Source organism: Lipotes vexillifer, unplaced genomic scaffold, assembly GCF_000442215.2.
Source record: "Lipotes vexillifer unplaced genomic scaffold, Lipotes_vexillifer_v1.1 scaffold627, whole genome shotgun sequence".
Classification (NCBI taxonomy): Eukaryota; Metazoa; Chordata; class Mammalia; order Artiodactyla; family Lipotidae; genus Lipotes; species Lipotes vexillifer.
This window is the reverse complement of record NW_006787891.1, coordinates 503,606-525,945: the sequence shown is the minus strand read 5'-3', so window position 1 is coordinate 525,945 and position 22,340 is coordinate 503,606. Positions and strand designations below refer to the sequence as shown.

The following is a 22,340-nucleotide window of genomic DNA, read 5'->3' as shown; positions in this document are numbered from 1 at the left end:
TAGGGAAATCCAGGGGACCCAGAGGACCTGGGCAGCAGGGATGCAGAGGGCGTTTGGAGGTGGCTGTTGACCAACTGCTACAGAAGTATTTCAGCATGCTAATAACCTGTGTGGACATGCTGGTGCACCCTGGCTGAGTATCAATTCTAGGTCAAGGTGTAATGTTCAATCCCACCCTCATCTGAGCATCCTTTTGCCCATTGGCCAAATTGGGCAGCCTGTTTATAAATACGCCTCCTTTGGCAAAAGAAATCAGTGGGGAATGTATGAACCAATTAAGAAGAAATCTCTTCCCAATTCTGAAAGGACAAATCGATGTCAAGATGGCACAGGGTTGGTTCTTATTCTTCTGTAGCTGATGGAGGCTAAAATATTTGGGATCCCCACCTTCTAGCTGCTGGCAGTCTGGGAGGAAGCCTATTCCCAGTAAGGATGAAAGGAGAATCCGTTAATGCGGAGAGGAATTTCTGAGGTGGTCTTGGTGAGGGAATATCCCATGGGTTGTGAGCTCTTGGGGTGGGGAGCATGACAGGCTCTGTGTACCCCCAAAACAGAGGGTACCCAGTCAGTACTCAGTGAGGCCAAGTGTAAGTGTGGAACTCAGGCTTTGGGTGGAAAGCAGTGATCATGTATCTGGGGGCAAGTTTCAACAGAGGTGAGGGAGATAAAGGGAAGGAACCAGAGCTCTGAGAGAGAAGACTTTGAAACCAGCCTTCCTGGTCATGTGTATGGTCTCCAGAGGGAACAAGGCTACCAAGAGAAGTTTGTCCACGTATTCTTTGAGAGACCCTGGGAGAGCAAGGCAGTTGTCCTTCAGAATTGACAAGGATGGGGGAGGGCGAGAGAAGAGATCACTCCACCACTGTGGTGGCCCGGGAAGAGCTGGCACAACTGGGCCTTAACGCCAGCAGGAGAATGGAGCCTCACCATCCGGAAGGAGCTGTGGGCAGCAGCAACCGTGGAGCCACTTTCTCTGGGCTTTAGAAGCCATGTGGGGGCTGCGAGTCCTTGGCTGGCAGCATTTTCAAGATTTTGCCTAGGGCTTCCCCCACAAAAGCTGTAGGGAATTTGAGGCAGAAACCAGAGGACCTGCGGCGGTGGGGAGGCTAGCCAGAGAAATGCCCACTACTCAAGATGTTTGGAGGGCATCCTCCAGTTGACAAAGCACTGTCTCAATCCTAAATCCACCCAGCGGACATGATCATCCCTATTTTACAGATAAGAAAGCAAAGCCCCAGAGAGGTTAAGAGGCGGCTCCGAGGTCCATCACGGTGATGCCAGGGCACACTGCATCGCCATTCAGGTCCCCCGACTCTCAACCAGGTCCTCTTAATCGGAGTGGGATGTGAGTGAGGTGCCTGGGGTGCAATATGTAAGGAGGCGTGGTCCTTAAGAGGGAAGTGGCTGGGACACAAAATTTAAGGAGTCTGAAGTGGCTCCCCGGGTCATGTACACGCACTGGCTGCCTTCTCAGATTTAGCCCTGGGTTGCCTTGCTTGCCTCACGTACATCCAGACCTTCCTTTAATCACCTGTCTCATTCCAGCGGTGGAGGGTTTTGCAAGAGAAGCGCACTGTTGGGATTGCAAGCAAGATTCCCTGGCCCCGCATGCTTGCTGAGCAAGCCTGGGGCTTCCCCACAGGCTACATGCTCACTGAGAAGTTGCCTAGAATCTCAATCTGTTCCTGCAGCGAGGAGAGGGGAAGAGGGGGAGACTGTTGCCACCAGATATGCCGGGAACCACAAACAAACAACAAGAAAGATGCATGTGCTCAACGGAGCTGAATTTTAATTGATACTTTCCTCAAACAGTGGTTCTGAACCAACATCCCTCAGCCCCCAAAGATGATGAAGGGGGTGCGGCTTTACGCCACAATTAACAGACAACCCCACAACAAATACAGTAAACATTAATCATATTAAATATTGAATGCAGACCCTGGTACGCTTGAAAAGCAATGGGTTTTTAAAATTTTATTTTACAGAAGACAAAGCAATGATTGTGGAGGAATTATTCTGATGTCAGTGCTGAAGGGAAATAATGTAACATTCTGGAATTTATATAAAAATTACAGCTTTGTTGTGTTTCACACTATATATAGTAATTTAATCATTTGCAGCTGATTAATTTCAGTGAAGGAAAATGTAGCATTATGCATCCCTAATGGAGTTCCAAGGTTTAAATTCTAATCGTGAGTTGGGAACAGTTTAAGTCTAAATTAGCAATTAGCTTGGGCAAGGGACACTTAGGTTAAAATGGAGTCATCTATTGACATGCACTGAGTCAACAAGAGAGCAGGAAGGAAAATCACCAGAAAAGTGCTTGCCACAGAACACTCTTTGCTGGGTTAATAATTATAATTCCATACATTAGCAGAATGCGGTTGCACTTTAGAAAACATTTTCTTGTACATTTATCTCATTTGCTTTGGTCTTCATAAGTCTGTGAGTGGGTATTTGTGCTCCATTGTACAGTGAGGAAACTGAGGCTCAGAAGAATTAAGGTCACAGTGAGGAAGAACATATATTGTGGCAGGAGTTGAACCCAAGTGTTCCAGTTTGGAGGTAGCTATTGACCAACTGTGATTGACCAATCACAGTTCCAGAAAGCCAATATTCTTTCTACCGCAAGGTAGTTTCTGGGGAAATTTGCTCTACCTTGAGATTCTCCAGAGGGAAGTGCAAAGGTAATAACAATAGTAAATAAAAGTGAACCTTGGGCTTCCCTTGTGGCGCAGTGGTTGGGAATCTGCCTGCCAATGCAGGGGACACGGGTTCGGGCCCTGGTCCGGGAGGATCCCACATGCCGCGGAGCACCTAAGCCTGTGCGCCACAACTACTGAAGCCCATGCGCCTAGAGCCCGTGCTCCACAAGAAGAGAAGCCACCGCAGTGAGAAGCCCGCGCACTGCAACGAAGAGTAGCCCCAGCTCACCACAACTAGAGAAAGCCCACATGCAGCAACGAAGACCCAATGCAGCCAAAAATAAATAAATTAAATAAATAAATTTATTACAAAAACAAAAAAAGTGAACCTTGACAAAACCTCTCACTGTGTATCCAGCTCTGTGCTAAGCACTTTACCGGTATTAGCTCAGTTAATCTTCAAACACACCTTCAAGGGAGGTACCATTAATATCCCCATCTACAGATGAGGCTCAGATGGGTTAGGTTTCTTGTCCAGGGATGCAGTTGGGATTACATAGATAAGATTCTACCAGAAGACTACTAGAGCTAATCAGTGAATTTGGTAAAGTTGCAGCATACAAAATTAATGCACAGAAATCCCTTGCATTCCTATACAATAACAATGAAAGATCAGAGAGAGAACTTAAGGAAACAATCCCATTCCATTCACCACTGCAACAAAAAGAATAAAATACCTAGGAATAAACCTACTTAAGGAGGTAAAAGACCTATACTCAGAAAACTATAAGACGCTGATGAAAGAAATCAAAGATGACACAAACAGGGCTTCCCTGGTGGCGCAGTGGTTGAGAGTCCGCCTGCCGAAGCAGGGGACACGGGTTCGTGCCCTGGTGCGGGAAGATCCCACTTGCCGCGGAGCAGCTGCGCCCGTGAGCCATGGCCGCTGAGCCTGCGTGTCCGGAGCCTGTGCTCTGCAACAGGAGAGGCCACAACAGTGAGAGGCCCGTGTACCACAAAAAAAAAAAAAAAAAGATGACACAAACAGATGAAGAGATATACCATGTTCTTGGACTGGAATTGTGAAAATGACTATACTACCCAAAGCAATCTACAGCTTGAATGCAATCCCTATCAAATTACCAGTGGCATTTTTTACAGAACTAGAACAAAAAATCTTAAAATTTTTATGGAGACACGAATGACCCCGAATAGCCAAAGCAGTCTTGAGGGAAAAAAACTCAGTTTCTTCACGGAGTTGGAGGAATCAGACTCCATGACTTCAGACTGTACTACAAAGCTACAGTAATCAAAACAATATGGTACTGACACAAAAACAGAAATATAGATCAATGGAACAGGATAGAAAGCCCAGAGATAAACCCATGCACCTCTGGTCAACTAATCTATGATGAAGGAGGCAAGGATATACAATGGAGAAAAGACAGTCTCTTCAATAAGTGCTGCTGGGAAAACTGGACAGCTATATGTAAAAGAATGAAATTAAAACACTCCCTAGGGTTTCCCTGGTGGTGCAGTGGTTGGGAGTCTGCTTGCCAATGCAGGGGACACAGGTTCGTGCCCCGGTCCGGGAGGATCCCACATGCTGCAGAGTGACTGGGCCCGTGAGCCATGGCCGCTGGGCCTGTGCGTCCGGAGCCTGTGCTCCGCAATGGGAGAGGCCACAGCAGTGAGAGGCCCACTTACCGCCAAAAAAGAAAAAAAAAAATCAATCAAAACACTCCCTAACACCATACACAAAGATAAACTCAAAATGGATTAGAGACCTAAACGTAAGACTGGACATTATAAAACTCTTAGAGGAAAACACAGGAAGAACACTCTTTGACATAAATCACAGCAAGAACTTTCTTGATCCACCTCCTACAGTAATGGAAATAAAAACAAAAATGGGACCTAATGAAACTTAAAAGCTTTTGTAAAGCAATGGAAACTACAAACAGGACAAAAAGACAACCCTCAGAATGGGAGAAAATATTTGCAAACAACTCAACGGACAAAGGATTAATCTCCAAAATACATAAACAGCTCATGCAGCTCAATATTCAAAAAACAAACAACCCAATCAAAAAATGGGCAGTAGACCTATATAGACATTTCTCCAAAGAAGACATACAGATGGCCAAGAAACACATGAAAAGCTGCTCAACATCACTAATTATTAGAGAAATGCAAATCAAAACTACAATGAGGTATCACCTCACACCAGTTAGAATGGGCATCATCAGAAAATCTACAAATAACAAATGCCGGAGAGGATGTGGAGAAAAGGGAACCCTTTTGCACTGTTGGTAGGAATGTAAATTGATACAGCTACTATGGAGAACAGTACAGAGGTTCCTTAAAAAACTAAAAGTAGAATTACCATATGACCTAGCAATCCCACTACTGGGCATATAGCCAGAGAAAAACCATAATTGAAGAAGACACATGCACCTCAGTGTTCATTGCAACACTATTTACAATAGCCAGGTCATGGAAGCAACCTAAATGCCCATTGACAGACGAATGGATAAAGAAGATGTGGTACATATATACAATGGAATATTACTCAGCCATAAAAAGGAATGAAATTGGGTCATTTGTAGAGACGTGGATGGATTTAGAGACTGCCATACAGAGTGAAGTAAGTCAGAAAGAGAAAAACAAATATCGTATATTAACGCATATATGTGGAACCTAGAAAAATAGTACAGATGAACTGGTTTGCAGGGCAGAAATAGAGACACAGATATAGAGAACAAACGTATGGACAACAAGGCGGGGAAGTGGTGGCGGGTAGGGGTGGTGGTGGGATGAATTGGGAGATTGGGGTTGACATGTATACACTAATATGTATAAAAGGGATAACTAATAAGAACCTGCTGTATAAAAAATAAAATAAAATAAAATTCAAAAATTCAAATAATAAATAAAATTTTTAAAAAAACCAAAAAAAACCCCCTCACTCTTTTTTTTTTTTTTTTTTTTTTTTTTTTGTTTCTTTTTTGTTTCCCCCTCACTCTTTACCCTAATACATAGCTCCTCTCAAAGATGGCTTTTAAATGCCAGGTTAAGGTGTCTTGATCTTGTAGACCATCGGGGCTTTGGTGTGTTTGGTTGTGAAGGCACATTTTGGAGCAGAAACGAAGCAGAGCCCCTCTGCTTCACACCCATTCCCCCTTCTCCACCCTGCTCTGTGCCAGGAAGAAGAAACTGGGGGTATCTGCTGAGTTTGGCCAGTGGGAGCAATGGCAGGAGATAGGAGGGAGAGAGGTGCATGGGGCCCGAGTGTTTATTCTTCTGGTTTCCTCAGTACAGGGATGCCATGAGCTGGCTGTGTCCCTCACCCAGAGGCCACGGCTCCCATCAAGTGGCTACACTGCCCTCTTTGTGTCCAGGCTTAATAATGCCCCTTCTCCTTGCCCCTCCAGGCCCAAGGTGGTCATGGTGCCCACTCTTACCAGCCTCAGGGCACTGCCTGCCCTTTCCTGAAGTTTCCCTGCAGCCTGCCCTTCCTGTGACCAATGAACGACGCAGAGAAGACCTGCTCCCAGTACAACCAGGCAGAGGTTGTTTTCAAGGAACTGGACACAGGAGAGGTGGAAGATAGGAAGTCATTCAGTATTTTATTTAAGCACCCAGAGAAAGTCAGGACTGGAGTAAAGAGCCATAGCCGTGTCACACCCTTCAAGCAAATAGAAGTGTAGGTGGCGTGTCTCTAGATCCTCTCATCTCTTTGCTCATGCAAACTGCTGACTCCTTGTGCCATCCCCGAATATTAGGGCCCTTTGGATGCAATGACACAAACTCAATTTAAATTGACTTAAGGACTTCCCTGGTGGCACAGTCGTTAAGAATCCACCTGCAAATGCAGGAGACATGAGTTCGATCCCTGGTCCGGGAAGATCCCACATGCCACGGAGCAACTAAGCCTGTGTGCCACATCTACTGAGCCTGCGCTCTAGAGCCCACGGGCTACAACTACTGAGCCCGCATGCCACAACCACTGAAGACCACGCAGCAAGAGCCCGTGCTCCGCAACGAAGAGTAGCCCCCGCTAGCCGCAACTAGAGAAAGCCACACAGCAACGAAGACGCAACACAGCCAAAAATTAAAAATAAATAAATAAGTAAATAAATAAATTGACTTAAACCAAAAAAGTGAATTTATTGGTTCATGGATTGAAACTGAGGAAAAAATAGAGTGGATCTGGGCTCAGGGAAGCCAAGATCCAGGACCTCCAACGCCAGGAGGATCCGCCCTTCCTTTTTTATTTTCTCTCCCTGAACACTGTCTTTACTCCTCTGACAAATGCAGCCGTGTCAGTGATGGCGATTGACAGAAACAAAATTAAAACCCTACCATTCAGATCAGAACTGGTGATTTGGAGTGAAATTCACTGAATCAGTCAGAGTCCCAGCAGGAAGCAGAATTTCTCAGCTGGTTTAATTAAGGATATTTTTAATAAAGGGACTCTCTGTAGCGGTGTGGACAGCATTCAGTATACAAACAAGAAATATTAGAAAGTAACACACCATTGTAAAGCAATTACACTGTAATAAAGTTGTTAAAAGAGAAAAAAAGAGGGCTTCCCTGGTGGCGCAGTGGTTGAGAGTCCGCCTGCCGATGCAGGGGACACGGGTTTGTGCCCCGGTGCGGGAAGATCCCACATGCCGCGGAGTGGCTGGGCCCGTGAGCCATGGCCGCTGAGCCTGCGCATCCGGAGCCTGTGCTCCGCAACGGGAGAGGCCACAACAGTGAGAGGCCCGCATACCGCAAAAAAAGAAAAAAAAGAAAAGAAAAGAAAAGAAATATTGAAGCACCCAGACTGGATGAGGAGGAAGCTATTACCTTGGTGCTGGGGCCAAGGAGAGCTGCACCGTGGAGAGTCACCAGGTGGGGACTCAAGTGATCAGGGATGCAGCTACTGACAGCAATGAGGACTGAAGCAGGGGGGTTGGGGCACCCTGACCTCTCTCTTCTCCTGCCCTTGGATGTCTTGCCAGTAACATACTCCCATGGGCTGCACCTAACCAGAAACCCAATTGCAAGGGAATTCAGGTGGTGCAGGGTTCAGGGTCAGCCTCCCAGGGTGGCAAAATAGAACAGTTAAGGCAGAGAGTGGAATTCAGGGGACAAAGAGAGAGTAACTTGCATGTTCATCTTGTACATTTGCAAGAGTTCGAGGATTGGAAAAGTGAACATACTTAAGAGTGTTTTAGTTTCAAGAGAACTTCCTAACAATTTCAACTTCAATGAAATAATTGACTCAAGCAGTGATCATCCACAGATGCTAAAATCATTGAGCAAAATTTTGGTTGGCCATCAGGAGGTTTACATGATCTCAGAGTGTCCTCCCAAAGAGTCCTTGTTAATTACAAAAGGGAAGGTATCTTCACAATGGAGAGATCTGCCAAGAGCTGCTTAACGAAGCCATCAAACTTAGCATCACTCAGCGATCAAGGGACACAATGACACTATGTGCCTTCTCATGAGATGCAACGGGAAATACACAACCTCACCTTTGTCGTATTCTTGCCAAAATGTTTAAGCTGAGTCTAATCCGGAGGAAATGACCAGATAAGTCCAGATCACAGGGCACTCTTTAAAACAGTCAATGCCCTGAGCAGCGGCAACCGTGAAACACAGGGCTAAACAGAAAAGAGTACTGCACACAACTTGGATGAATCTCACAATGTTGAGCAAAACAAGCTAGGTTCAAAACGTGTATGTAAAACACGATTCTACTTACATACAGTTGGAAGACAGACAAAACCCATTTAGGGGGCTTCCCTGGTGGTGCAGTGGTTGAGAGTCCGCCTGCCGATGCAGGGGACACAGGTTCGTGGCCCGGTCCGGGAAGATCCCACATGCCGCGGAGTGGCTGGGCCCGTGAGCCATGGCCACTGAGCCTGCGCGTCCGGAGCCTGTGCTCCGCAACGGAAGAGGCCACAACGGTGAGAGGCCCGCGTACAGCAAACAAACAAACAAACAAACAAAAAAACCCATTTAGGTATTAGGAGTCAGGATAGCGGTTTCCCTCGCGGGGTGATATGAGGAAGGGCACCCAAGAGAGAATTCCAGGGTGCTGATGATATTCTGTTTCTTATCACAGTGCCTGTTACAGGCGTTTATTCACTTTGTGAGAACCTGTTGTAGTGAGTGCACTCTGCGTGTGTGTGTGTGTGTGTGTGTGTGTGTGTGTGTGTGTGTGTGTGTATTAGGGAGAGAGATAACATTAATGTGGCAAAATACCACCAACTGATGAATCTAGGCGAAGGATCTATGAATATTCATTATTCATTATATTGTGTTTTACCTTTTCTCTTGGTTTGAGATTTTCCGAAATAAAAAGTTGGGGGGAAAATAGAAATGATTTCAAATTATTTTTAAATGTTCCACGATGTATAAATGGCTGGCATATTATTCATCAGCAATGTCCACTACAGTGAGTTCACATTATTCACACACTTATCTAAATATAAGCAAACTGTTCACACTTAGCTAAAATAAAACAAAGAACAGAAAACACAGCTAGTTTGCATTTATTATGATTCCTAAACACAAGCCAAATATCTCGCCTGGTGCTCATGTACAGAAATAGCAACCTATTCCCATGTTCACAGAAAAACTTCTCTGTTGGACATATTACGTTATGGCTTGGGATCCACAAAACCATACCAATGGGGTTTTGAATTCTCAAGGGTTAGTTTAATGGCAGGTGGTCTTTAGTATGCTCTATGCTCACTGAATTTGGAAACCAACCAACTTAAGCTGTGACATCACTGGCAATGTTGACCAATATTAGAACCTTGTTTTTCCTTTAACAGTCTTGTTGGGGTAGAAGGAGGAAGAAAATTCAGCTCCCCATCCTCTGGTGTTTTCAGGCCCAGGCATGGATAGAAAAGTCTCAGAAGAAGGCAGATAAAAGAAGAAAAGAGGGAGAAGCTTTGTTTTAATCCACCTCTGTTCCAAAATAGCACACTAGCCAGAAGCTCCAATGTAGAGAGCAGTACACATGGAAGCAATGGTTCTTGCTCTCAAAGGTCATCATTGCATAATCCTTATGTATCCCTCCTGTCCTCATTCCTTTAGCCGCCAAAGCTTCAGGAGAGCAAGTACTGTGACCTCTTGGCACCTGGGTCTGAGGAAGAGGCAGGATCTGCCCGACTGTTCAATCTTCCAATGCCAACGTAATAGACAACTTTGGTTCGGCCCAACTGCCAATTATCTGTGAGCCACTGTCTAGCACACTGCTGGAACATAGTAGATGCTCATTAAATATTTGTTAAATAAATGAATGAGCTGTGGAGAGAAAGGCTGCAGAAGAGGCTGAAGGAGTGGTTTTCATGGAAGATTCTATGCAACTTGGAGGGATTTTTGCCCACCTCTGCTTAAAATTCAGCTCTTGATTCCTTGAGGATGCCAACCTGGGATCAGTAGAGACATACCCTTGGCATTTGTAGGGGACGGAGGCTCTGGCAGCATATGAGAGAAAAAGTCAGTGAAATTGCCAACTGCGGGGCTTGAGGCTTCTCAGCCTCTGTAATCATGTGAGCCAATTCCATATATATATAAAACATATATGTAAAACAGAGATTTATTGTAAGAAATTGGCTCACGTATATACACATACACACACCTCTGTAACTTTAACTCAGTATTTCCTCCATTTTTTAACCTGTGTATATATATTTATTTGTGAGTGTATGTGCGCGTGTGCCTATGTGTGAGTACAATATTATCATATTCTGTTTTTCTGAAGAACCCAGACTATGCACTTAGATCACACAATTGTATGGTAAACACCCCTGGTTGACTGCCTACCAAGTTTCCTGACACCCTCCACTTCCCCTTGCTAGTAGGACCCACCTCTCACAGTGGAGACTCAAAATGGCAAACACTCCCCTTCCCAGCTCCCATTACATTCAGGCACAGGTGTGCAACCCAAACCCTGCCAATGTGAACCTGAAGGAGAGTTTGCCAGTGGCTACGGGGAAAGAATTTCTTTCCTGAAAAAGGAGTCACCCAGGAGGAAATGTTTTCCTCCAACTCTGTGGAGAGTTGCATATGCCCAGTGCTAGAAACCGCAGTAACATCCTGCCATCAGGAGGGAGACATTGCCTTTGTGCTGAGCAAAACAGAGCAGAAAGAAAGAAAACGTCAGAATTCATAAGAATACTGTAGAGCTGCTGAATTAACCAATCCAGAAATCACCCTGCCTCCAGATTTCTTATGTGACATAATAGACATTCTTATTGTTTAAGTCGTCTTTAAAGAGAAGTCTGCTTCCTGCACCCAGAAGCATCCTAATCTAATAAGCTGATTTTATTTTCCCTGTAAGAGCTCACATCAGAGGAGGTCTGTTTATCCAGTCAAAGGTATACTTATAGGTTCATTTAGTATGCTTCTTTATTTACAAATAGTCCAGTGAAATGAGAAATATATTTATATATCTACACCCATATTCACCCTTCATCCTTCCATCCCTCCATCTCTCTGTCCATCTCTTAATCTGTCTATCTATCTGTGAGTTCCATGGTCAGAAAAGTCTGGGAAGCTGTGATTACTGCATACTTCTGCAGAATCACAAGCAACATTAACGTATTAGAGCCGTTGAGAAGTTCTATAGAGAAGAACCTCCTTTGACTCAGTATTTCCTTGACTTTTTGTTTGTTTGTTAGTCACCGAACCCTTTTTTGAGCACACATTTTAACAGCAACCCAATTTTGGAAACGTGCACATGACTGCATGACTATCTCTCTCCTAAGATCACACACACACATTGTAAGAGGACAGTTGTTCCTTGTTATTCTGAAGCACTGAAGCGAAACCTCCAGCACACTTGGAATTTGTTTAGCAGATGTTTACAGGTAGCTTGATGTTAATTTCTATACAAAAGATATATTTCTGGGCTTGGCTTATTGTTCATGATTCACAACCACATTCTAGGAACCTCCAATCTCGCCCATCATCCTGCTTGAGCTAACCGTATCTGACACAAACAGTTCCCATTCATGGTGGCCCCATCCCATTTACACCATCCGCAGTCCAAGAGGCAATCTCGCGCTTGTGCTTTAACATAAACTTCACATCACATGCTTACTAACACTACTCCATGAGCAAGGAATTACCACGTCTGGTTCATTGACATTTACATCTGGGAACCATTTCAATCAGATTAATCCGTTTATCTAAATAACTTTCCACTCACTTCACAGCGTCAGAACTCACCAATACATTTTCTGCAGATGCTTCCAACCTTCCTTTTTGTAGACTGAGGTGCAAGATTCATTATTACCTGGAGTTCTGCAGGCTGGACCCTTATCAGGGTGTAAGGGAGACCAAATAATAATGTTTATCCCATCAGAGTTTTAGAAAAGGGAAAAAGAGTAGGGCAGATGGAGGTGTCATTGTCAGCCTCTTCCTGATAGGGCTGCTGGAGAAAGTGGCTTAGATGTGCAGTAACAATAGGCTTTGTGTTAGGACGGGCAGCTTATACTGCAGTAACAGCTCAGGAATGTTGCTGGCTGATAAAAACAAAGGTTTATTTCTGGTCCCCATTACATGTCCACTGTGGGCCGGCTGAAAGTCTGCTCCATGGCATCTTCACTCAGGAACCCCAGCGGTTAGACCATTGCCAATCCTGGTGGCAGAGAGGAAAACGCGAGAACGGCAAGCCTCACACCGACTCTCAGAGCTTCCACCCAGAGGTGACCACATCACTTCTACTCACGTTTTATTGGCCACATGGGAGCTCCATTACCACAGGCGCCCTAAGCCTGAGCGCCAGAGCGAGACACACGTGTTCCCCAAGAACAAGCATCACTGGAAAAGCCACAGGCTTCATCCCACTGCCAGGTTTAACCTTCGGCAAAGAGCAAAGCCAACCATATGCTCTCTGCAGACAGGCAGATCCCAAAGAGAGTGGATGATGGGGGTAAACTCCTTAACTGCCCAGTCAGGTGAGAGGGCAGATGATGACCAGGCAAAAACAGTCAAATCACAATACGACTTTTGCAAAACAGGTTTTCCACTTACTCGTTGTCTTTCAGTTTCAAGTTCTCAGTTCACTCTTGAGCCCTTTCTTCTTCAAATTCTCCACTTTATTCTTTGTTTGCTTTCCCGTCATTCTAGCCTGCTTCATCCTCCTCCAATAAGAACCGTGAACCCCACTCTACTGCTGGATGCCCAGCTACCTGAACCAATAATCCAACGCCTGAGTTACGAACAGAAAAACTTTATGTTTAGATCAGTCTGAGAAAGGTTTGTCCATGACTTGCCAGCAGAGGCTTCCTACGGAAACACTGAGCAAGTGGATGAATGAAGAGACACCGTCCAGTGCCCAGTATAGTAGGTGCTCCTTCAATGTGAGTTTCCCATCTTTGGCACTTTTGCTGATTCCAGTCCCCCCTCGTGGCATGCTCTTTCCTTTGAGCTCTTTCCTTATCCAAATTCCAACAGTTCTTCCAATGTCAAGCTCAGGTCTCACCTCCCCTGGGCACATTCCCACCTTGACAACCAGTGGTGAGCCATAGCGATACTCTGCCTACATCCCTGTGCTGCCCCTTGGAGCTCAAGTTCTCATCTGACTTCCATGTATGGTGACTTGATTCTACAAGTTACCTTGAAGCTCTTGGAGGGTGGGGGCAATGCCTTCTATGCCCCCTGCGTCCCTGACCACACCCAGCCTAACGCAAGGCACAGAGCAGCCTCGTGACAAATAGTTCCTGAAACAACTCGATGCACACGTTCTGCAGTGTGGTTGGCAGGGTCTGCTCCACTGCAGTGGGTGATGGAGCAAAGGAGCAGCAGCCTTTGAAGCATGGCCCCTGGCCGTGGTGACCACCCAGGACACTGTTCCCATGTAGGTCCATGGACTATGGGGTGAGTTGAGATCCTGCTTTCTGGAAAACATGTCAGAGCTCCTAACAGGGAGCTGAAATCAGTAAGGAGATAAAAGAAAGCAAATACACATCTTATTATAATTATTATATTATTCAGTTCTTCCAGTCTTCTGGGCTTTTTGTTTTTGTTTTTGTTCTTTTACAGGACCCTTTTTAGCAGGTAAAGAGGTGGATTTTATACTGTCTATTACCTAGTAGTTACACCCAATTCTGGCCTTTTGGTGAAGTCTTGATGGTAAATTGACTGTCTTGCCTAAGTTATTTGATGTACCAATAATGACAATTCACTTATACTGAGCCAGTTACTGTTCCAAGCACATTACTTGTATTAATCTATTAAGCTTTTACAAGAACTCTAAGAGGCAGGTGCTAAGAATGTCAATAGAGTCACATCTGATCAGAAACTTAGATATCAGGAAACCCAGTCAGAGAGAAGTTGGCTTACTTGGCTAAGGTAACAGAGCCTGGAGGTGGTAGAACCAGGGTGTAAACTTCTGTACTCGGCCTCCGGAGGTGGTAGAACCAGGGTGTAAACTTCTGTACTCGGCCTCCTGAGGCCAGGAGCTTGACCTCTACACTAAAGAGCAGGTGGGGAAAGAAAGGGAGAACTAGGGCCTTCTGAAATCAATCACATAGGGCATGGCCTTGAGCCAGGCAGACCTGGGTCCAAGTTCTTGCTTTACTGCCTACTAGAGGTTTTATTTTAGACAAGTTACTTCATCCTTCTAGACCTAGTTCCTTCAGCTGTGAAATGAAGTTAAGGGAGATTAATATATAATGTGTCTGGCAACCGTAGACTGGCGATAAATGTTAGGTGTGAATTGTTCTCCTATTTTCTCTTCTTCTAAAACCAGAATCTTTATATCATTCGGACTGCACCCCATCTCTTCACTCTCCACTCTGTTCTCTGGCTTGCAAACACAGAGCAAGGTAAGAAAAGTGTCTGATAAAGGACAGTTTCCAGGCTGGCCAAGCAGTGAATAGACCACCAGGTACCTCTGTGCAGCATCTGCACTCAGCAGCCCTAAGGCCCCCGTGAGACCAGACTCCACTGACTTCAGCTGGGAGTAAAGACGTGGCTGAGAAGAAAACACAGTTCCTTGGGTATTTATTGTTATTCCTCCTTAAGAGCCTTCCTTCCCTTCCCCATCTCTAGTGTTTAATCAGATATTTCAAATTTATTAATAGGTCCCAACTCCAATGATGAATTACAAATAGCAAAGAAAACAAATATTTCCTCATGGTTACTTCATAAAATGGCAGAGACCATGGCTTAGCTGCAGAGGGCTAAGCTGGTTAAATTAGTTTTTACAAAAAGAGGGACTCTCTTCCCTCTGGTGTCACCTCCAGCAATACTGAAGGCAATTTAATAGCTTCATGTGAAGAGCCATGTCTGGATCTCAAGTCATGGCTTTTTCTTTCTTTCTTTTTTTTAATTAATTAATTTATTTATTTTTGGCTGCGTGTGTCTTCATTGCTGCGCTTGGGCTTTCTCTAGTTGCGGCGAACCGGGGCTACTCTTTTTTTTTTTTTTTAACATCTTTATTGGAGTATAATTGCTTTACAATGGTGTGTTAGTTTCTGCTGTATCACAAAGTGAATAAGCTATACATATACATATATCCTCATATCCCCTCCCTCTTGCGTCTCCCTCCCACCCTCCCTATCCCACCCCTCTAGGTGGTCACAAAGCACTGAGCTGATCTCCCTGTACTATGCGGCTGCTTCCCACTAGCTATCTATTTTACATTTGGTAGTGTATATATGTCCATGCCATTCTCTCACTTCGTCCCAACTTCCCCTTCCCCCTATCCATGTCCTCAAGTCCATTCTCTATGTCTGCATCTTTATTCCTGTCCTGCCTCTAGGTTCTTCAGAGCCAAGCAGGGGTTACTCTTCATTGCATTGCGTGGCCTTCTCACTGCGGTGGCTTCTCTTGTGACAGAGCACGTGGTCTAGGTGTGTGGGCTCAGTAGTTGTGGCACACGCGTCCAGTAGCTGTGGCTTGCGGGCTCTAGAGAGCAGGCTCAGTAGTCGTGGCACACGGGCTCAGTTGCTCTGCAGCATGTGGGATCTTCCTGGACCATGGCTCGAACCCGTGTGCCCTGCATTGGCAGGCGGATTCTTAACCACTGTGCTACCAGGGATTTCCAAGTCAAGGCCTTTTTCTGATGGAATCAGCAGGAGAGCTGGGTGGTCAGATGTGGTCTGGAGAGAGTCTGCCTGGATTTGAACCCCGCACTTGCTGCTTGACCTTGGGCAAGTCACTGACCCTCTGTCGTAGGCTGAATAGTGACCACTCAGTGATATCAGGTCTGAATCCCTGAAACTCGTGAATGTTAGCTCATATGGTAAGAGTTTTGCAGATATGATTAAATGAAAGGTTTTGAGATGAGGCAGTTTTCCTAGATTATCTCCTTGGGCCCTGAATGCCATCGCCAGTATCCTTGTAAGAGAGAAACAGAGATTATGCCCTCACATAGAAGATGGAAGGTGAGGCGATGATGGAAGAAGAGAGAGATGAGAAGATGGCTTTGAAGATGGAGGAAAGGGCCATGAGCCAAAAGACGTAGTTCCGGAAGCTGGTTGAGGGAAGAAACGGATTTTTCCCAACAGCCTCTGGAGAGAGCACAGCCCTGCCTACACCATGATTTCAGCCCGTTGAAATTGATGTTGGACTTCTGGCCTCCAGAACAGTGAGAGAATACATTGCTGTTGTTCTGGGACACCAAGTTTATGGCAATTTGTTACAGCGGGCTTAGGAGTCATGGTACGTACACATGTGGTACATACATCCTCTCGGACTCTTGGTGTCTGTGACCAGCAGACACAGGATGGATGGGGGCAGGGAGCTGATGTGGAGGAGGGGTGGCAGTGACAGATAGGCTGAAAAGTGAGGTGGGGAAGCTGCCCGCAAACTCCATGCCTGGGCAGTTTCCCAAGGATACAGGACAGAGGTCAACGTATTCATTTAACACTTCTTGAGGGCAAGACCCCAGTGTAACTCTCTCCACAAATCCTAGTGATATGGACTCTTCAGTCAAAATCTCACTCCGCCACTGGGTGACCTGGAGCATATTATTTAACCCTTCAAAGGCTCCATTACCTGAGCCTTAAAACATGCTGAAGATTTAACAGTACAAAGTCCTGCCTGGCACCGAGCAGGTGCTTAAAGCTGGTTTCTTTCTGGTCCTCTCTGAGAACTGAACTTGCTGCCCATTCGCATCCACTTGGACACTAGTGAGAGGAGAAAAGACATGAACCGTGATTCCTGTGGCTGTGCTGAGGGCAACTGCCTACCCTCACAGTCCCCCGTGTCAACCTGCCGCCCGGGAACGGCCCTTAACGGAGCTCCTGTCAGCCCTTCAACGGTCAGTGAACACATATTCATTGAGCACCTACTACGTGCCAGGCACCGGTTAAAGCACAGCCCCCAGTGAAATGTTTTACGGTAGAACAGTGTAGTGCAGGGCTGCTGCCAGCTCCAAAAGTGCTTTGAGCAGATTACAAAAGGTTGTCCTTTCTGGGCTGACACAGCCCCATCAGTACACAGCTTGGCAAGTAGGAAGCCCCTTTGTGTAAAGAAAAAAGTGCCCCTTCATCGGAGTGGACACAGCCCGGGCAGGGTGCATGGCTTGGCAGGCAGAGTGAGGACTGGACTTAGGCCCTGCAGGCCCCTCATCCAGGCAGCCTCACCACACACAAGTGTCCCACCAGGCACAGTGTCCCCGCAGCCATGCATTTTTCTTAAAGATAAATGTGCTCTGTTCAAGGGCTTCTCTTTTATTCTCTCCTTTCAGACATGTGAAAATGTCCTTTCTTGTATGAAATGTTGGTAATAGTAGATGGCAGTTGCTTGTCTTATCTCTTTTGTGAACTGTTCTTAGCAAACTAAAGTTGGCAGCTTTATGTCAGTACTCTGCTTTGGACATTTTTCTGGCCCATAAAATTAAAAACTTTGGGAATCACCTACTGATGGGAGGTGTTGTGTGGTAAGAAGCCCTCTGTTCAAGCAAAAGAAAAGCCTCTGTAAAAAACACAGAGCTGGGCAGGTACTATACTGCCATCAGTGTCCTGAGCTGCAGTGATCTGCATGACATGACATCTCAGAATTGCTGGGTTGCTATGGTTATCACGATATCTATGTAATTACCTTGGAAGTTGCTGTCTTTGTGACATATGAGGTCCATACCAGGCAGATATTCAAAAAAGAAAGATTTTTGTGTCTGAGAAATGTACGTGCTGTCAATAAACGGTATTGCTTGAACGCAGCTGCACGCTGCTGAACATACTCATGCACACGGAAGAATCATTGTCTCTTGCATGCTTTGGTGATTTTGGACCTCACGTGAGGTCCACACAGCTATAGGAAGGCAGGCCTTGGCTCCAGTGATAAATCTGGACTTTCTCTCTTAGCCAGGATTCTCTCAGTTGCTCCAAACAGAAAACTGGTCTCAGTTAAAGTAGAGTGTATTGGCTCACCTCACTGAGAAATGAGTGTTTGTTTCAGGTACAGCTTGATCCAGGGTCTCAGTGACAGTATCAGGACTTGCCTTTCTCCCCACCGCCAGGCAGTCTGCTTTCCCCTGTATGCTCCCCCCATGAAGGCCTCACCACACAGTCAGGTGGCTGCCAAAGTTCTAGCCTTGGATCCACCAAAAAAAAAAAAAAGAGAGCTTATCTTCCCCGTTGTTCAAACAAACAAAAGCTCGGCACCTGGGTCTCAGCCTGAACTAGATCATGAGCTTATCCCTGGACCTATTGCTGTGACCAGGGACATGCCCAAACCTGGGGCAGAGCTGTGGGGAAGGGCTCGTTCTCTAGAATAAAGTCAGGGTCAAGGGATGCAGCTAGCCAAGCTTATTTTCTCTCCCTAAAGGAGTGAGTTCTAAGAAGTTAGTCCCCAAAGAGACAGCACCTGTGCTGCTTGATCTCCTTTTGCCTCTCCCCAACCCCGCCCGCCCATCTACTCTCCCCGCTACCCTTGCCCCACCTGCTCCATGCTCTGTGCTCTCGGATGCTGTCCCCCGGGGGCTTCCTCACCAGGCACCTTGCCACTGGCCACTGATTGGATCAGACAAGGGGAGGCATAAGCAGATCTGAGGGAGGCAGGAGAAAGTGGTGGGTGTTTCTTCTCTGCCCCCTCCCTGCTCTAATACCTCCCAGAGCCCCATTCTCACCCCTCACACCATCTCCTCCCCCTGCCCCTCCAGCCTTTGAGGGAGTAACAGCTTCCTGATGCTATAGTCTCATACCTCAATGCCCCTTGTTTGATCCCCTGACCCTGCCCACATATCTGCACATTGTCCCTTAAAGTCTTTGTATCTAAATCAGGAGTCAACAAACTTTGGCCCACAAGCCAAATTACCCCTCCCAGACCCCCTCCCAGTCTCTTTTTGGAAAGACAGTTTTACTGGACCACAGCCCCACCCGTGGCCCATCATTTAGGTGCTGTCTGTGGCCAGTTGTGACAGAGATGGTATGTGACCTGAAAACCAAAAATATTTACTTTCTGGCCCCTCACAGAAAAAAATTGCTGACTCCCGGACAAACCATTTCTGATGGATTTTGTTTCCTGCTGGGACCCTGTCTATTATACTTCCTCATAAAATTTAAGAAGAGAATGCTACTTTTGCTCTAAGATTTGTACATAAATTTTGAGAGGAAACTAATATAAAAGGTCAACCCATCTGGTTCAAGGGGAAACCACACAGGGGAAAGAGAGGTGTAGTAATCCTTTTATACAGTGAGCCTTACTCTCTCCTAGCCCTTGAGTTGAGAAGGCTCAGGGCAGAGAATGCCCCCAACACTGCACCCCCGGCCAGCACTCATTCAGACAGCACACCTGGGTGCTCCGACTTCAACAGAGAATGCCAGTGAACAGGAAAATCAATATGTAAAGAACCAAACCAAAGTGCCAGATGAAAAAGATGAACATTGCTAGGTTTAGAAAATAAAAATGTTCTAAACAGATAAACAGTAAGCAAAGTACTTTCATTTGTACTGTTTTCCAGTCCATAAAACCCTAATGCCCGCCAATGTTTCATTAAGAGCTTCCATGCCACTCGGCACGCCTGCTGCGGCTTGAACAGATTGCTGCAAACATGTTATCCGAGCTGCAGACCCAATCTTTTGCAATGTTTTACATGGATGCTAAATGGGGGAGAAGTCTGATCAATCGTGAACAGAACTCTGGTTGAGGGGAAAAGTAAATGCTGGAGTTAAATGAACAATATCTATAATTCTGCAATGCAGTTTTCCCAGTCAATCAAAAAAAAAAAAAAAAAAAAAAAAAAAAAAAAAAAAAAAAAAAAACACCCTGGGGGCTCCCCGGGTCGCGAGGGGGGGGAGAGCCCCCCTGCCGATGCAGGGGACACGGGTTTGTGCCCCGGTCCAGGAAGATCCCACATGCCGCGGAGCGGCTGGGCCCATGAGCCATGGCCGCTGGGCCTGCGGGTCCGGAGCCTGTGCTCCGCAACGGGAGAGGCCACAACAGTGAGAGGCCCGCGTACCGCAAAAAAAAACCACCAAAAAACAAAACAAAAACAACAACAACAAAAACGGTAGGCAAAGAACATTTATTGGAGTGAAGAGAGGGGAAAAAAAAATCCCAGCAATGAACACATGCAACCAGATCCTTCGGCTTTCAGAAACAGGAAGGATTTGTGTTTTGAATAATTTCCAGTGAAATAAATGTTCAAATTATGTTGGAAAATGGTTCATTTGGACTCCTAGCCTTTTGTAATCTCCAAACCTAATAATACTGCAGTTTATGAAATCCCTTACTAATATAGCAAAGCCTTTTCATCTATTGTTACACTCATTCCTGAAGTGCCCCTACTGGTAGCTTTCTGAACCATCAGCCAGAACTGAAGGCGCTAAACAGAGCTCTTTTCCTTGACGATTTCCATTTTGTGACTGCAAGGAAGAAGAAAAAACTCTAAACAATATATCAGCAACCCTGAAGTGGATCCTGGGTTGCAAAGCTGAGAAGACTTGGACAAATTCTTTTTTTATTATTTATATTTATCTATTTATTTGGTTGCACCGGGTCTGGGTCTTAGTTGCAGCAGGCAGTCTCCTTAGTTGCAGCTTGCCGGGTCCTTACTTGTGGCCTGCGAACTCTTGGTTGCGGCATGCACGTGGGATCTAGTTCCCTGACTGGGAATCGAACCCCGGCCCCCTGCATTGGGAGCATGAAGTCTTAACCTTTGTGCCACCAGGGAAGTCCCCAAATTCTTAAATCAATCCCTGATCCTCAATTTCTTTATCTGTAAAATGTAACCAACACTCCCTCCCCACCCCTGCCACCCAGGTTCTCATAAATTCATCCATTCCCATTTGTTGAATACTTACTAAGCACCTTTTATGTGTCAGGAGGGTGCTGGATGAAGAGGAAGATGCAGCCCCTGAAAGATGCCTCTTGAAGCTCATATACCAAGGAGAGAACTGCCAGTGCCAATGTGTTATGATACGCTCTAGGACAGCAATAGAAACAGTTCTTTGAAAGCACCCAGGAGGTACCTATGGGCCAGAAAGAGCTGGAAGGAAGGGATCACTAAATGTATTCTGAAGCATGAGTCAGAGGGGAGGGGTAGAATGGAGGATATTATCACCACAAGGGAGAAGAGAGAACATGACCTCTTAGGATTACTGACAGCATTTTTGCTTGGCCATACCCCAAGCCTCAAGGTGGGAGAGGCAAGAGCCCTGGGAAGGAGGGTGAACTAAGCAAGACCAACATACCAAGGGCCTCCTGGCACTACTGAGGAGTTTGGACTTTTCCCTTGAAGGCAATGGGGGAGCCCACTGCAGGGTTTCTGCTGGGGGACATGGCCTGATTCAATGTGCTTCAGGAAGGCCATCCTCACTGCCAGCAGCAGCCAGGTAGAGAAGGAGTCAGAGGGGAGACTGGAGACAGGGAGGCCATTAATCAGGGAGAGACGGCAGTGGCTGAAGTGGCATAGAGGGAGTGGGGATGAGGGAGAATAGGAGGATGTGACAGGCGTGGAGTTGATGGGGCAACTTGACAGACTGGGGAGAAAAGGCAAGGAAGGTGTCAAGGACACCATTTGTCCAGGTTTCTACCTGGACAAAAGGGCAGATGCTAGTTCTATGAACCGAGAGAGAGAGCACACTTGAAGGTGATGTCTGGCACCAGGCAAGGTACACAGTAGATGCTCACTAAGTGTTGACTCAAAGCAGAAACTTTCATCTCCTAGCTTCATTCTCCCCCCCCCCCCCCTCCATCAACCCCCCCCCCCCAACCCCATGCACACACACTCTGTCCCCACCCACTCTACCTCATCCTGCACATCACTGCCTGGTAAATCTTCTTAAAACACCAATTTGTCTGTCAGATTTAAATGGCTCATTTAAATGGCTCAGGATTTCCCCAGGCACCATTCAAACCACCCACCCCCTGCTCAGTTTCCTTAATCCAGCTCCCCATACCAAGCCAGCCCCGTTTCCACTCTGCTTCAATCCGGCTGTCCAGAGAGCAGCCCCGTGATGTGCCGGCCTCCAGGCCTTTATTCATGCCACGCTCCCCTCCGGGAACATTCACCTTTCCTTCGTTCTGCCACTGCAAATTCAAATCAGAGAGTCACAGTGGAGACCAGGAAAAAAGAAAGCACTCTCTCTGTACCCCTGTTCTGTTCATTCAAGACAGGCTTAGGGCTTCCCTGGTGGTGCAGTGGTTGAGAGTTCGTCTGCCGATGCAGGGGATACAGGTTCGTGCCCCCGTCCGGGAAGATCCCACATGCTGCCGAGCGGCCGGGGGCCG

At 46.2% G+C, this 22,340-nt stretch overlaps 1 pseudogene; it reads right to left on the bottom strand.

The window, feature by feature from the left end:
* Positions 1 to 22,340, bottom strand: part of LOC103075573 (quinone oxidoreductase-like) — a 44,731-nt pseudogene that overhangs the window by 1,647 nt on the left and 20,744 nt on the right.